This window comes from Neofelis nebulosa, chromosome 10 (assembly GCF_028018385.1).
Source record: "Neofelis nebulosa isolate mNeoNeb1 chromosome 10, mNeoNeb1.pri, whole genome shotgun sequence".
NCBI classification, from domain to species: Eukaryota; Metazoa; Chordata; class Mammalia; order Carnivora; family Felidae; genus Neofelis; species Neofelis nebulosa.
Genome location: NC_080791.1, coordinates 18,435,971 through 18,451,889, shown reverse-complemented (window position 1 = coordinate 18,451,889; position 15,919 = coordinate 18,435,971).

The window sequence follows — 15,919 nt, the reverse complement described above, 5'->3', positions numbered from 1 at the left end:
GAGAAAATGAAGAGTGGCTGCTTAATGGATATGAGGCTCCTTTTGGGGTGATGGAAATGTTTTTGAACTAGATAAAAGTGATGGTTGCACAACACTGTGAATGTACTAAATGTCACCGAATTGTACGCTTTAAAATGATTAATCTTACATGAATTTTATGCTGATTTTTTAAAAAGAAAATATAGGGGCATCTGGATGGCTCAGTCAGGCATCCAGCTTCAGCTCAGGTCATGATCTCTCATGGTTCGTGAGTTCAAGGCCTGCATCGGGCTCTATGCCGACAGCTCAGAGCCTGGAGCCTGCTTGGGATTCTGTGTCCCCCTGTCTCTCTGCCCCTCCCCTGCTCACGCTCTGTTTCTCTCTCTCTGTCTCTCAAGAATAAATACGTTAAAAAATATATATATAAGACTGATTAAGTCAAAGTGGATGAGAGGACTTCAAGGAAGAACCCTCCATCCAAGGTGGGAAAGCTAGCAGAGCTTGTTCTGTGCCCAGAAAAGAAGTTGGTTAAGACATTGTCATCTTTTCTTGGTTGTTCTAGAAAGTATCCACGAAGCTGGAGCAATTGGTGATGTGACAGTAAAATAACATGGTGCCGGAATGCTAGCTCTTTCTTTCAGACTGTAGGAAAATCCAAGAGCGAGCCAGAGAGAGAGGAGTAATTGACAACGTTGAGAAAGTTGCAGACTAAGCATACAGGCAACAGCAACACAAGTATGTAACTTCGATGAGGAAAGGCATTTCTGTTCACAGCGATTGATCTGAGGTTGCTAGCTGCGAGTCAGGAAAACGAGTATCTTGTTGAATTTCAGCAGCCAAATTGTGACACCCTAAAATTAGCATGGTGATTATTAGTGAACTCTGGGATATTAGTGAACTGGAAAGGGATCTCCATGTGTATTAGTGATCTGTTGCTGCTGTGTACCCACAGCGCCTGAACCCCCCTGCCCACTGCACCCAGCCCCCACCCATCATTCCCTGATGCCTTCATTGCTGTGCAGCTGGTAGCGGACTTGAACTGAGTATTTTTTATATCTGTTTGGGGACATTTGTAGTGGTGTTTTAAAGATTAAAATATACATCTTTAACTTACTATAGTTTATTTTCAAGTAGCCTGGTACTATTTTTAAGTAACATAAGAACCTTACAATATTATGTATCGCTTCTTAGACAACATTGCACTTTTTGTGTGGTTTACTTCTACGTGTGCTGTAAACGGTACAAAATGCTATTGTTTTGCTTTCAGCAGTCCAGGGTCTTTTAGTTTTTAATTTTAAAAATTTTATTTCTAGTGTAGTTGACATACAATGTTGTATTAGTTCCGGGTGTACAATGTAGTGATTCAACAATTCCATACATTCCTCAGTGCTCATCAAGATAAGTGTAGGGGCGCCTGGGTGGCTCAGACAGTTAAGTGTCTGACTCTTGGTGTCAGCTCAGGTCATGATTTCACTGTTAGTGAGATGGAGCCCTGCTTTGGGCTCTCTGCTGTCGATGTGGAGCCTACTTGGGATTCTGTCTCCCTCTCTCTCTGCCCTTCCCCTGCTCATGTGGGTGCGTGTGTTCTCGTTCACGCTCGTTCTCTCAAACGAGTAAACATTTCATTAAAAAAAAGATAAAGTGTATTCTTAATCTCTTTCACCTATTTCACGCATCCCCCCTCACTCACCTTCCCTCCAGTAATCATCTGTTTGTTCTCTGTAGTTAAGAGCCAGCGTTTTGATCTGTCTCCTTTTTTCCCCTTTGCTCATTTGTTTCTTAACTTCCACATATGAGTGAAATTATAATGGCATCTGTCTTTCTTTGAATTATCTTGCTTAGCATCATATTCTCTAACTCCATCCATGTTGTTGAAAAGGCAAGATTTCATTATTTTTATGGCTGAATAATATTCCATTTATGTATATAGATACCTCACATCTTCTTTATCTTGGTCTACTTCCCTAGTTTGGCTATTGTAAGCAATACTGCAATAAACATAGGGGTGTTTATATCCTTTTGAATTAGTGTTTTAGTATTCTTTGGGCAGATTCCCAGTAGTGTAATTACTAGATCATATGGTAATTTTATCTTTAATTTTTTGAGGAGCCTCCATACTATTTTTTACAATGGCTGCACCAGTTTACATTCCCACCAACAGTTCAAGAGGGTTCTTTCTTCTCTAGATCCTCATCAACACTTGTTGTTTCTTGTGCTTTTTATTTTAGCCATTCAACAGGTGTAATAAGATATCTCATTGTAGTTTTGATTTGCATTCCCCTGATGATTACTGGTGCTGAGCATCTTTTCATGTGTCTGTTGGCCATTTTGTATGTCTTCTTTGGAGAAATGTTTGTTCATGTCTTCTCCCATCTTTTAATTGAATCATTTGATTTTTGGTGTTGAATTTTATCAGTCCTGTATATATTTTAGATACTCACCCTTTATCAGATATGTCCTTGGCAAATATCTCTCCCATTCAGTAGATTGTCTTTAGTTTTGTTGGTTGTTTGCTTTGCTGTGCAGAAGCTTTTTCATTGTGATGTAGTCCCAACAGCTTATTGTTGCTTTTGCTTTCCTTGCCTCAGGAGACATATCCTGAAAAATGTTGCTATGGCCGATGTCAGAGAAATTACTACCTGTACTACTCTCCTCTAGGATTTTTATGGTTTCAGGATTCACATTTAGGTCTTTAATGCATTTAAAATTTACTTTTGTGTATGGTTAGGAAAGTGGGCCAGTTTCATTCTTTTGCATGTAGCTGTCCAGTGTTCCCAGCACCATTTGTGGAAGAGACTGTTTTTTTCCATTGCATATTATTGCCTCCTTGGTCGAAGATTAATTAACCATATAATCATGGGTTTATTTCTGGGCTTTCTATTGTGTTCCATTGATCTATGTGTCTGTTTTGTGCCAGTACCATACTGTTTCCATTATTACAGCTTTGTAGTATGTCTTGAAATCTGGAGTTGTGATACCTTCAGCTTTGTTTTTCTTTTTCATGATTACTTTGGTTATTTCCATACAAATTTTAGGATTATTTATTTTAGTATTTATTGCAATGCAGCTCTTCTGGGGATGAAATCTCTCCACTTTTGTCTGTCTGAAAACATACTTTTCAGTTGCTTTTGGAGGATGTATTTTGCTATATATAGAATTCTTTGTTAACTTTTTTTTCCTTTCAAGTATTTAAAAGTTGCCTTTCTATTGTCTTGTGGCCCACCTGGTTTCCAATGAGAAGTCAGCAGTATTTCTCACTGTTGTTTCCCTATGTGTAATACATGTGGCTGGTTTGAAATTTTATCTTGGTTTTCAGCAGCTTGAGTCTGATGTGCCTAGATGTGCTGGGTACTCTGTGTGTGTGTGTGTGCGCGCGCGCGCGCGCGCGCGCGCGTGCATACACGCTTAGAGTTTGCTAATTGACATCTTTCAACAATTCTGTTAAACTCTAAGCCATTGTGTCTTTAACAATTTCTTCTGCCCCATTCTCTCTTCTTTTTCTCTGGTACTCCAGTTCACGTATGTTTCAGAGATTGCAGATATTCATTGCATTTTCTGTCCAATTTCTGTATTTTGGTTTATATAATTTCTACTATCTTTAAGTCATAGGTCATTTTCTTCCATGTGTCCAGGCTGCTTCTGATCCCTTCGAATGGATTCTTCACTAGGATATTACGTTTTCCATTTCTAGCACTTCCATTTGATCATTTTTATTGTTTCATTCTCTCTGCTGAGATTCCCCATATGTTTATGAATGTTGTCCAGCTTTCCTATTAGATCCTTTAACATGTTTTCATGGTTATTTTAGAGTCCTTGTCTCATAATTCCAATATCTGATTCATCTCTTGGTCTGCTTCTTTCCTCTCATGATTGTAAGTTTCATTTGCTTGTTTCTTTGTAGGTGTCATAGTTTTGTTTTTTTTTTTAACGTTTTATTTATTTTTGAAACAGGGAGAGACAGAGCATGAACAGGGGAGGGTCAGAGAGAGGGAGACACAGAATCTGAAACAGGCTCCAGGCTCTGAGCTGTCAGCACAGAGCCCGACGTGGGGCTTGAACTCATGGGCCGCGAGATCATGACCTGAGCCGAAGTCGGCCGCTTAACCGACTGAGCCACCCAGGCGCCCCTGTAGATGTCAGAGTTTTAATTGTACATTGCACAGTGTATAAAAGAATAGTAGAGGCTAAAGGAAATGGTCTCTTCCCCAGAAAATTGCTCAGCCCTTCTGTCAGAATGCCTAGAATCCCTAGCCCTGCAGAGACACCAAGTAAGTACCTGTAAGACCTCAGAAATTTCATTGTTAATTTACAGCCTAGATACCAGCTTTGTGAACCATGAGAGATTTCTCTCTGCTTCACAGCCTGTGTTCTAGCTTTTTGAGTCACTGGAAATTTCTATTTGCTATTTAGTTCCATCCCTATCTTTATATACTCAAGGAGAGCTCTCTCTGCTCTACTCTTCTTTCAGTCTTTGGCAGTTGCTGCTCTGCACTCAAAAGTGACTGAGAAAGAGTTCTCTCCTCTTTCTGCCTTGCTCGTATACTTCATTGAGCATTCTATTTACTTAGGAAAGATCTGAGCACCTTATACAGGATCTCTCTAAGCCCTTCTGCACTGTCTCAGCCTTTAGCATATGATCCATGTGCCCTTGGTGAGGGCCTATGGTAAATAGCAGGTAGGTGCATACTCTGTGGCTGGGGCTCCTTGGGATTCTAGTTCATCATGCTCGTTCACTTGCAGTCATTAAAAATTCATTAAAATGTGGCTGGCTTCACCCTATCACCTGCTATGATGCATTCCTTTCATCTTTCAGCTTCTCTGCTAGGATGAAATATCTATAGGTCTTGACTGTTAAGGGAAGGACTCTTTACCCTCTAGATTTTCGTGTAGTTAGGTTTATTTTCTGTCCTCAGGTCTCTGGTAGGTTTAAAAACTGATTTTGTAGCTTATCTGATTTGTTGGTATTGTTAGGATAGCAGTAACAATCTTTTGTGAGTCAAAGTTGGAAGGCCTGGAACTTGGATTTTAATGACCTCTAGTAGACAGGAGGCAAAGTCAGGATCTAAGGAAGGGTAGGAGGTAGAATCCAAGATTCTAGCATAAGTTGGAACTCTAAAAAGGGTTGATGTAGAAACTGACCACTCAAGGTGGAACTTACTTGTTTAGGTTGGCTGTATGATGAGTAGGAAAAGAGAAAAAGAATCTACTTGAGAAATTTGAACCACAAGCATACACTCTTGCTTTTGGGGACAGAATTCACTCTACCTGTGTGGTCTGAATACCACCAAGCCAGATTTCACTTTAAAGTAACCATAGGTTGGTATCGTCCCTATATGCCTGGCAGGAGCAAAGCAAATCTTCCCTGTATAATTGATATAAAACATGGATTTCAGCTCTTTCTGTACCCAGAACAGTCATGACTCATGGTCCTGAAGCATGTAGCAGCTCCAAAGCCTTGGGTGCTAGACATACTAACTGAGGTTTATGTCCTTTGTGCATCCACTGGGCCCTCTCATTATTTTACTGAAGAACAGACTCAAGTGTGCTCTGAAAGGAGAAAAAGATCTACCTGCAGTGTTCCTTAAGATTGATGGCAGGCTGTATACTGATATAGGATACCCTACTAGTTTTATGGATGTCTTCAATATTGACAATAGTGGTGAGAATTTCCATCGAATCTATGACCCAAGCGTCATGTTGCTGTTCATCAAACTATGCCGGAGGAGGCCAAGTATAAGTTCTATGAAATGAGAAAAATCTTTGTAGGTACCACCCAGATTGACATCTTCTTGATTGATTTGGAGCTTGGCCAAATCAATTAGGCATTTCATCAAGTTCCGCCAGCCTATGTATGTTTTTTTGTTTTTTTGTTTTTTTGTTTTTTTTCCTCAGTCAAGAAACATTTATTTGGATAACAAAGGAGTCCCTAGGGCTAGGGGCTGGGAAGCTGGCCTGGGTTTCAGGCCTGGGACCCAGCAGCCCGGACAGGTTGGGAGGGGCACTTCCTCTTGCTGAGGTTGGTGAGGATCTGGTCCTGGTTGGACCGGTAGAGAACTACAAAGCTCTCTGGAGGAAGGGTAGGACCTCTGTTCTCTTCCACCTGGCCCATCATCAGATAACTGACTCCTGGGGGAGGGGAGGGAGGGATTGAGAGTGTGTTATTGAGACCTTGTAGATATACCTCCTCATCAGAGTCCTTCAGATTCTATCATTTTCATAAGGCAAAGTCCTCCTCCCCATTCACCCACATCTGTTACCTTTCTTCATGGGGGGGGCACTGCTTGCAGGGCACATAAAACTTCATGGGAGTGTCAGTGAGTGGAGAAGGCGGGTCCAGGCCACCAGTTTTGTAAGCACCAATGAGACTGACAGTGACAGTGAGGCCCTCCCCTGGGCCCCGAACCATGGACTTCACTGTTGCGGTCACCACTGTGGGAGAGTGGGGGGTGAGCAGTGAGGAGAGAGGAGGCCAGCTCGGGGCTGGAACCAGGAGGAGGGATTTGAGGGCCGGAGGGAGGTGAGAGCTGCTGGACGAGCAAAGCTGGGAGATGGGGCTTCTTACCCAGGTTGCTGGTACAGAAGTTGCTCTGCAAGGTGCCTGTCCGGCGGCACTGCTTTGGGCAGGGGACACTGGGCACATCGGGGCCCCCCGGAGTTGCCTGGGCCTCAGACGAGGCTTTTGGTTTCTCCTCAGATGGGAGTCCGGGCTTGGGGTCCGGGCTGAGGATCGGGGTACCCGACCGGGCATCCTCCCCGGCGTTCTGGGCCTGCTCTTCTTTGGCGGCACCCCGCGGCAGGGTCTTGTAGGAGGCGGAGAAGCCATCGGCCGTGACACTGAGGTCAGAGACAAACTGGACGAGGAGCTCGTTTCCTTCGGAGGAGATGGGACTGCGGATGGCGGGGCAGCGGGGGATGCGTCAGGCGGGCCCTGTGACCTCTGCCCGGGGTTGACTGTACCAGCTTCCTTGCTTCGCAGGACCTCTAGCCTAGGTATGTTGACTGAACGTGCTAACCTGGGACACCAACAGAGAGACAAGCTGCTCTTGATGTGACTCACGTGAAAGATGGCAGTAGCTTTGCCACCAGGCTTTCTCAAATATTCATCTTTGGAGAAGACGATAATCATGGATTTCCTTGCCCAAAAGAAAGAATACTTGCCTCATCATTGCTAAAGACAGAGACTATTATCCAAACAGAGCAATGGGTGAAATAATTTCCAATAAGAAAAATGGAGAGCTCCTTGCAGTTAATTAAGGATATATTAGCGCGGGGGAGAAAACAAAAACAAAACACTATTTTAAGAGAATTTCCAGGGCGCCTGGGTAGCTTAGTTGGTTAAGTGCCTGACTTTGGCTCATGCCACAATCTTGGGGTTTGTGAGTTCGGGCCCCGCTTGGGGCTGTGCTGACAGCTGAGAGACTGGAGCCTGTTTCCGATTCTGTGTCTCCCTCTCTCTCTGCCCCTCCCCCACTCATACTATGTCTCTCTTTCTCTCAAAAATAAATACACATTAAAAAATTTTTTTAAAAAGGAATTTCCACCAAGGAACATGTACTCACAGTTTTTTCTTAATTACTAAAGCCCATGAAGAAACAAGCCCAAGTAAATGAAAGTCAACAGGAAAAAAAATAATAAATTGAAGGATCAGACTCCCAACATTGATACTGAAGTTACTATATACAGATTACATATCAACAGTGTTTAGTGTGTCTAAATTTTGTCTGCATAATGAAAATGAGAATCTTAAAATCATAGTGTTGAATGAAAAAAAGCAAGTCTAAAATCCTTAACACAGATAAACAAATTTTAGTCTACTTGTACAGCGGCATATCATAGAGCGGTTTGAAAAAGCTCTAGACCTTTTCGTACCAACACAGATGAATCACAGAAATAGAATGAAGAGTGAGAAAAGCATTTGAAATACATATAATGGAAGTTCTTTTATGTAAGTTTCAAGACCTAGAAAAATCAAACATTATACTGTTAAGTGATACATCATGTATTGTAAAACTAATTTAAAAAAATTTTTAACATTTATTTTTGAGAGAGAATTTTTAAAAGTAGCTGATAGTTGGGGCGCCTGGGTGGCTCTGTCAGTTAAGCGTCCAACTTCAGTTTAGGTCATGATCTTGCGGTTGGGAAGTTCGAGCCCCACGTCAGGCTCTCTGCTGTCAGTGCAGAGCCTGCCTCGGAGCCTCTGTCCCCCTCTCTCTCTCTGCCTCTCTCTCTCTCTCTCAAAACTAAATAAACATTTAAAAATTCGCTAATAGTTTATAATTCAGAATGTTGGCTTCATATGAATGGTAAGAAATTGAAGAAGATCAGAGAGGGAGTATAGTTGGCTTAACAGATTTATTGGGTTGTGTTTTATTACTTAAACCAGGAGGCTTAACACACAGGTATTTGTTTTCATTACCATTATTTAAGTATAGGAATATGTGTCATTCACTATTTCATATGAATGAATTGTTTATTTTTTTTTAAACTCAAATCTTGTTTTAAGATCAGTGATCTAAATCCTTGTTAGGAAGACCTCCCTGAATCTGCAGCGGTTTTTTCTCCAAAGACAGAATATCAAACAGGTCCATCTAGTGGTGGATTAGAGAATCTCAAACAAGGAATAAACGAATAATACATGAGGATGTAAGGCTTTTTGTTCAAAAATAGCCCATTCAACCAATGATCCAGTTAAACAATAGGCAGAAGACATGAGTAGATCTTTCTCCAAAGAGACACATGAAAAAGATGCTTAACGTCACTTATCATCAGGGAAATACAAATCAAAACCACAATGAGATACCACCTCACACCTGTCCGAATGGCTAAAATTCACAACACAGGAAGCAATGGGTGTTTGGGAAGATGTGGAGAAAGGGAAACCTTCTTGCACTACTGGTGGGAATGCAAACTAGCGCACCCACCCTGGAAAACAGTATGGAGCTTCCTCAAAAAGTTAAAAATAGAACTACTCTACAATCCAGCGACTGCACTACTAGGTGGTTACCCAAAGGATACAAAAATACCGATTTGAAGGGATACATGCACCTCGATGTTTAATGATAGCATTATCAACAGTAGCCAAAGTATGGAAAGAGCCCAAATGTCCATTGACTGATGAATGGATGAAGAAGATGTGGTGTATACATAAAATGGAATGTTAGCTGTAAAAACGCATGAAATCTTGCCATTTGCAATGACCTGGATGGAGCTAGAGAGTATTATGCTAAGTGAAATAAGTCAGAGAAAGACAAAAAATATGATTTCACTCAGATGTGGAATTTCAGACACAAAACAGCATACCTGTCGCAGGCAGAGGCAGATTTTTCCCCTTACTTCCAGTGCTGTGGCATTTTCCTCCAGACCTCCTGTTTATTGCATCGTCCTTGCCTGAGTATTGGAGAACTCCTTCCTACTTTTTTTTTTTTTTTTTTTTTTTTTTTGCCTAAGCTCAAATGCTGCCCTCACTTCACCTCTAAGGTCATAAGATGAATTCATGCCACTGTTCAAGATTTAGGTCACTCTAGATGTGTGAATAAATTGTTGAATGAAAATGTGCAGAGTACAGAACTGTTGGTGGCATATGTTCCCATTTGTATCTTTTTAAAGTTTATTTTGAGAGAAAGAGAGTGTGCACATGCACACGAGCAGGGGAGGGGCAGAGAGAGGGGGAGAGAGGAGAGGGGAATCCCAAGCAGGCTCCACGCTGTTCACGAGCAGGTTAGTGAGTCCTGATGGGGGGTTCGATTCCATGAAGCGTGAGATCATGATCTGAGCTGAGATCAGGAGCCGAGTGCTTAACCAACGTAGCCACCCAGGTGCCCCCATTTGTATTTTTAAAAAGGATATATGTGTGTTTTCAAATATCTAGACTATCTGGGGAAGGACAAAGAAGAAAGCGATAACCTAGGCCTTTGGAGGGGGGAGGGCTCTTGGGAAAATTGAGAAGGAGACTTTGTTTTTCTTTCACTGTCTACTTATTGATGCTCATTGAGTTTTGTTGCAATGTGCATATATTACTCCCTCATACAAATTTTACAGAGAGAAAATGCTATGTATTCTATACATGTAGATGCCATCACACTGATAAGCTTCCTACAGATAAAGCACATTGATGCTTTCTAACAGATTTTATATCCAGTTATAAAACCGGATATGTGTGTATAAACATGTATATGTTTATGCGCTGTGGCATAGGACAAACTTAGATTGTCAGGAGAAGGGTCTTGCTTGGATCGAAAGGCTCTCTCCTGTGTGTCTTTGGACATGCTCATTGCCCTTAATATTTAGCTATAACTTTTAGCTTAAAATGATTTATCTTAACAACTGACTTTTTTTCCCCCGATTAAGTTGAAAAAAATCAGTTTACCCTTTTTGTTTATGTTTGAGTCTTGTTTCTTTATAAACCCAGTGAAATGTAACAGCAGTCTCAAACTGACACATAACCTTTGCCAAGATCTACTTCAGACACTAACTGGAAGAAACACTGTAATTCCTTTTGTCTTAGCAAACTCCAAAATGAATGTGCAATCAAGTATCACCAGTGAAAACGTGAGTGTTTTCTGAGCAAATCTTTTGTAGTGGATGGAGAGTTCTTGACTCCTCAACATTTGCTCCCCCTTCCCATTGTAAGGCAGCAGTGAACTTCCAGGAACTGACTTGAGCTCCATTGATGTGCCCTGGTTAGGAAGCCAGTGATTGATTGATTGATTGATTGTTTCTTTATAATTAAAAAAATTTTTTTATATATGAAATTTATTGTCAAATTGATTTCCATACAACACCCAGTGCTCATCCCAACAGGTGCCCTCCTCAATACCCATCACCCACCCACCACCCCTCCCTTCCACCCCCCATCAACCCTCAGTTTGTTCTCAGTTTTTAAGAGTCTCTTATGCTTTGGCTCTTTCCCTCTCTAACCTCTTTTTTTTTTTTTTTTCCTTCCCCTCCCCCTATGGTCTTCTGTTAAGTTTCTTAGGATCCACATAGGAGTGAAAACATAGGGAATCTGTCCTTCTCTGTATGACTTATTTCACTTAGCATAACACTCTCCAGTTACATCCACATTGCTACAAAAGGCCATATTTCATTCTTTCTCATTGCCACGTAGTATTCCATAGTGTAAATAAACCACAATTTCTTTATCCACTCATCAGTTGATGGACATTTAGGCTCTTTCCATCATTTGGCTGTTGTTGAAAGTGCTGCTATAAACATTGGGGTACAAGTGCCCTTATGCATCAGCACTCCTGTATCCCTTGGGTAAATTCCTAGCAGTGCTATTGCTGGGTCATAGGGTAGATCTATTTTTAATTTTTTGAGGAACCTCCACACTGTTTTCCAGAGCGGCTGCACCAGTTTGCATTCCCACCAACAGTGCAAGAGGGATCCCATTTCTCCACATCCTCTCCAGCATCTATAGTCTCCTGATTTGTTCATTTTAGCCACTCTGACTGGCATGAGGTGATACCTGAGTGTGGTTTTGATTTGTATTTCCCTGATGAGGAGCGACGTTAAGCATCTTTTCATGTGCCTGTTGGCCATCTGGGTGTCTTCTTTAGAGAAGTGTCCATTCATGTCTTCTACCCATTTCACTGGATTATTTGTTTTTCGGGTGTGGAGTTTGGTGAGCTCTTTATAGATTTTGGATACTAGCCCTTTGTCCGATATGTCATTTGCAAATATCTTCCCATTCCATCGGTTGCCTTTTAGTTTTGTTGATTGTTTCCTTTGCAGTGCAGAAGCTTTTTATCTTCATGAGGTCCCAATAGTTCATTTTTGCTTTTAATTCCCTTGCCTTTGGGGATGTGTCAAGTAAGAAATTGCTGCGGCTGAGGTCAGAGAGGTTTTTTCCTGCTTTCTCCTCTAGGGTTTTGATGGTTTCCTATCTCATATTCAGGTCCTTTATCCATTTAGAGTTTATTTTTGTGAATGGTGTGAGAAAGTGGTCTAGTTTCAACCTTCTGCATGTTGCCGTCCAGTTCTCCCAGCACCATTTGTTAAAGAGACTTTTTTTCCGTTGGATATTCTTTCCTGCTTTGTCAAAGATTAGTTGGCCATACTTTTGTGGGTCTATTCTGGGGTTTCTATTCTATTCCATTGGTCTATGTGTCTGTTTTTGTGCCAATACCATGCTGTCTTGATGATTACAGCTTTGTAGTAGAGGCTAAAGTCTGGGATTGTGAGGCCTCCCTCTTTGGTCTTCTTCTTCAAAATTACTTTGGCTATTCGGGGCCTTTTGTGGTTCCATACAGATTTTAGGATTCCTTGTTCTAGCTTCGAGAAGCTAGAACAAGGAATTTTAGGATTGTTTGTTCTAGCTCTGAGAAGAATGCCAGTGCAATTTTGATTGGGATTGCATTGAATGTGTAGATAGCTTTGGGTAGTATTGACATTTTAACAATATTTATTCTTCCAATCCATGAGCACAGAATGTTTTTCCATTTCTTTATATCTTCTTCAATTTCCTTCATAAGCTTTCTATAGTTTTCAGCATACAGATCTTTTACATCTTTGGTTAGGTTTATCCCTAGGTATTTTATGCTTCTTGGTGCAATTGTGAATGGGATCAGTTTCTTGATTTGTCTTTCTGTTGCTTCATTATTAGTGTATAAGAATGCAACTGATTTCTGTGCATTGATGTTGGATCCTGCGACTTTGCTGAATTCATGTATCAGTTCTAGCAGACTTTTGGTGGAGTCTATCGGGCTTTCCATGTATAATATCATGTCATCTGCAAAAAGTGAAAGCTTGACCTCATCTTTGCCAATTTTGATGCCTTTGATTTCCTTTTGTTGTCTGGTTGCTGATGCTAGCACTTCCAACACGATGTTAAACAACAGCTGTGAGAGTGGACACCCCTGTCGTGTTCCTGATCTCAGGGCGAAAGCTCTCAGCTTTTCCCCATGGAGGATGATATTAGCTGTGGGCTTTTCATGTCTATGGCCATACCACCCTGAACACACCTGATCTCATCTGATCTCGGAAGCTAAGCAGGGTAGGGCCTGGTTAGTACTTGGATGGGAGCCAGTGATTGTTTCAAGGACCTAGCCCTACCATTGTTTTTGGGGAAATGTAAATTCGTCCCCAAAAACTGAAGATAAAGATTTCCTCTTTTGGTGGCTTAGGGAGAGGCAATTTCTCTCATCTGCTGGATGTAAATAAAGGAGTAAGCAAGCTTTATTGTAATTGGTAGCTGTCCTCCAACCTGGAGGGGAAACCAGACATGGATTCATACAGACGCTGTGGTTATAGAGCAAAGAAAGGGAAAGAAGCTGTGTTCTTGATGACACAAGTGAGTCGCTCAACCAACCAACCCTGGAGACTGCCCCATCCCTGGACCTCATGTAAATGCCAGCTGGCCGGTTTTTTATTGTTTGAGTCAAATCGCTTTGCTTGGTATTTCTATTACTTTCAGTTGAAAGCATCCTGATGCATATTTCAATAGAACAGTAAGAAAAACCCTCAGTAAGTAAATGACACAATATCAAGGCTAGATGTTGGGTACCCTTCTCCTATTGGATTACTTGAATATTTTAATTGTAGAAGTGCAAATGTATTTCAGAGCATGGATATTCATATACCCTCCTACTAGTTGTCCTACTAGTATGGTGTAGTGTCTTAGTCTGTTCAAACTGCTCTAACAGAATACCACACACTGGGTGGCTGAAACATCAGATATTTATTTCTCCTGGTTCTGGAGGCTGGAAGGTGGAGATCAGGGTACCAGCAGGTCACGTTCTTGGTGAAGACCTCTTCCTGGTTAACAATGGCCACCTTTTTCTTGCATGCTCACATGGCTGAGAGAGATGATTTCTTTCATGACTCTTTATAAAAGCACTAATCTCACTGATGAGGGCTCTACTGTCATGACCTTATTACTTCCCAAAGGTCCAACCTCCCAATATCATTACATTCGGGGTTAGGGCTTCAACATATGAATTTTGGGGAGACATAGACTTTCAGTGCATACCATAGAGTATAACATGGATAGTATTAAATGGTAATCCAGGTAAACTATATCTCTACTGTGAGAGAGAGTTAACCCTAGATTAACCACTAAGCAAAATCAGCACATACTTAGGTGTTCTACACAAAACACCTGTAACATAATAGCATATTATTATGCTATAACAAAAATACTATAAACTGGTTGGCTTAAAAACAACAAATATTTATTTCTGACAATTCTGGAGGCTAGGAAGTCCAAGATCAATTTACTAGCAGATTCAGTATCTAGCGAGCACCACTTCCTGGTTCTTAGATGGCCATTGTTTCTGGTTTGGTTTTTGTGTTTTTTGTTGTTTTGGTTTTTGTTTGTTTGTTTTGTTTTTCACCTCCCTGTGTTCTCACGTGGAGAAAGAGATAAGGAATCTCCCCTTGGGGCCTCTTTTATAAGGGCACTAATTCCGTTCACAAGAGCTTCACTCCTAATCACCTCCCAAAGACCCCTCCTTTTAACATCATCACATTGGGGATCAGCATGTGAATTTTGGAAGGACATATTCAGTCTGTAGCATTAGGGCACTAGAGAAAGAGGGGCATCATGGGGCTTTTTCAAATTGTAATAAAATCAGTTTTAGATCAAGTTTTAGGAATTCAGTACGTCCTGGTGCTTAATCTAGAAACTAACCCTCTGATTCAGAAGCTACATATAAGTTGGTTGGCTTTTTATCCATGTATTTAGCTACGCTATTGATTGTACATTCATTATAAACTCCTAATTCAGGGTGGTTTTTTTCCCCATGTTTCCAGTTTTCTATTTTTTTTTTTGAGTCAGTTTTAATAAATTCAATTTATATCTATAGGAAATTGTCTATTTTGTCTACATTTTCCAATTGGCAGAAAGTTGTTCACAATATTCGTTTTAAAATCCCTGCAGCATGTGTTTGTTCATACCCTTTTTTATTCCAACAATTTTTGATTTTTTCCTTGTCTGTTTCTTTTCCAGTCATTTTTTATTTTCTCTCATTCACTAGTCTTTCTAAGCAACCATCTTGATGATAAATAATTTTTAAGAAAAAAAAAGTAAAGGGAATATTTCTTCCACATGTTAGAATGCATTTTAAATCTAGAACTGATCCAAAACAGATGCTACAAACAGTATGGCAAAGTAGAAAATCTATTAATGTATGAAATTACACATAAAATATATAATGAGTGTCATAAATGAGATTAATATGCGTGTATATATGTGTTTGTATATGCATATCATATACTTTGTAAACCTCATCAATAAGGTACATTGAGTCACAGAGAAGGAATATCAGCTAATAAACATTTTAAATCTAGGGGCGCCTGGGTGGCTCAGTCGGTTGGGCATCTGACTTCGGCTCAGGTCATGATCTTTTGGTTTGTGGGTTCGAGCCCCGCGTCGGGCTCTGTGCTGACAGCTCAGAGCCTGGAGCCTGCTTCAGATTCTGTGTCTCCCTCTCTCTCTGCACCCCCACTCTCTCTCCTTCAAAAGTAAATAAACATTAAAAATATTTTTTAAAAAATAAACATTTTAAATCTAATAGTGTTAATCATAATAACACAAATCCAAATGGTAATAAAATATCATTTACATCTTATAAAAGAAAAAGTAAACAAGTAAGTGTAATAGTTTAGGTATGTGTTCAAGATAACTGGTTAACTCAACATTTGTAAGAATTATTCCTTAATTCATTTTGGATCCCTATTGGACAATATGCATTAAACGCATAGAAATAATATTCACATCCATTGTTCTAATGAGGAATGTCATAAGGATTTATTTTAAAATAACTCAAAAGATAAAACTATATTCATGATGATGTTTAATGCAGCATTAATTATAAAATTGAAAATTGGAAAAACTTTAAATGCTCGACAATAGAGGGAGTGGTCAGGAACAGCATCATCTGTAAACTGGGTTAAACATTACGTGCTTCTGAAAAATAAAAAATGTAGCGTTTGATATGCG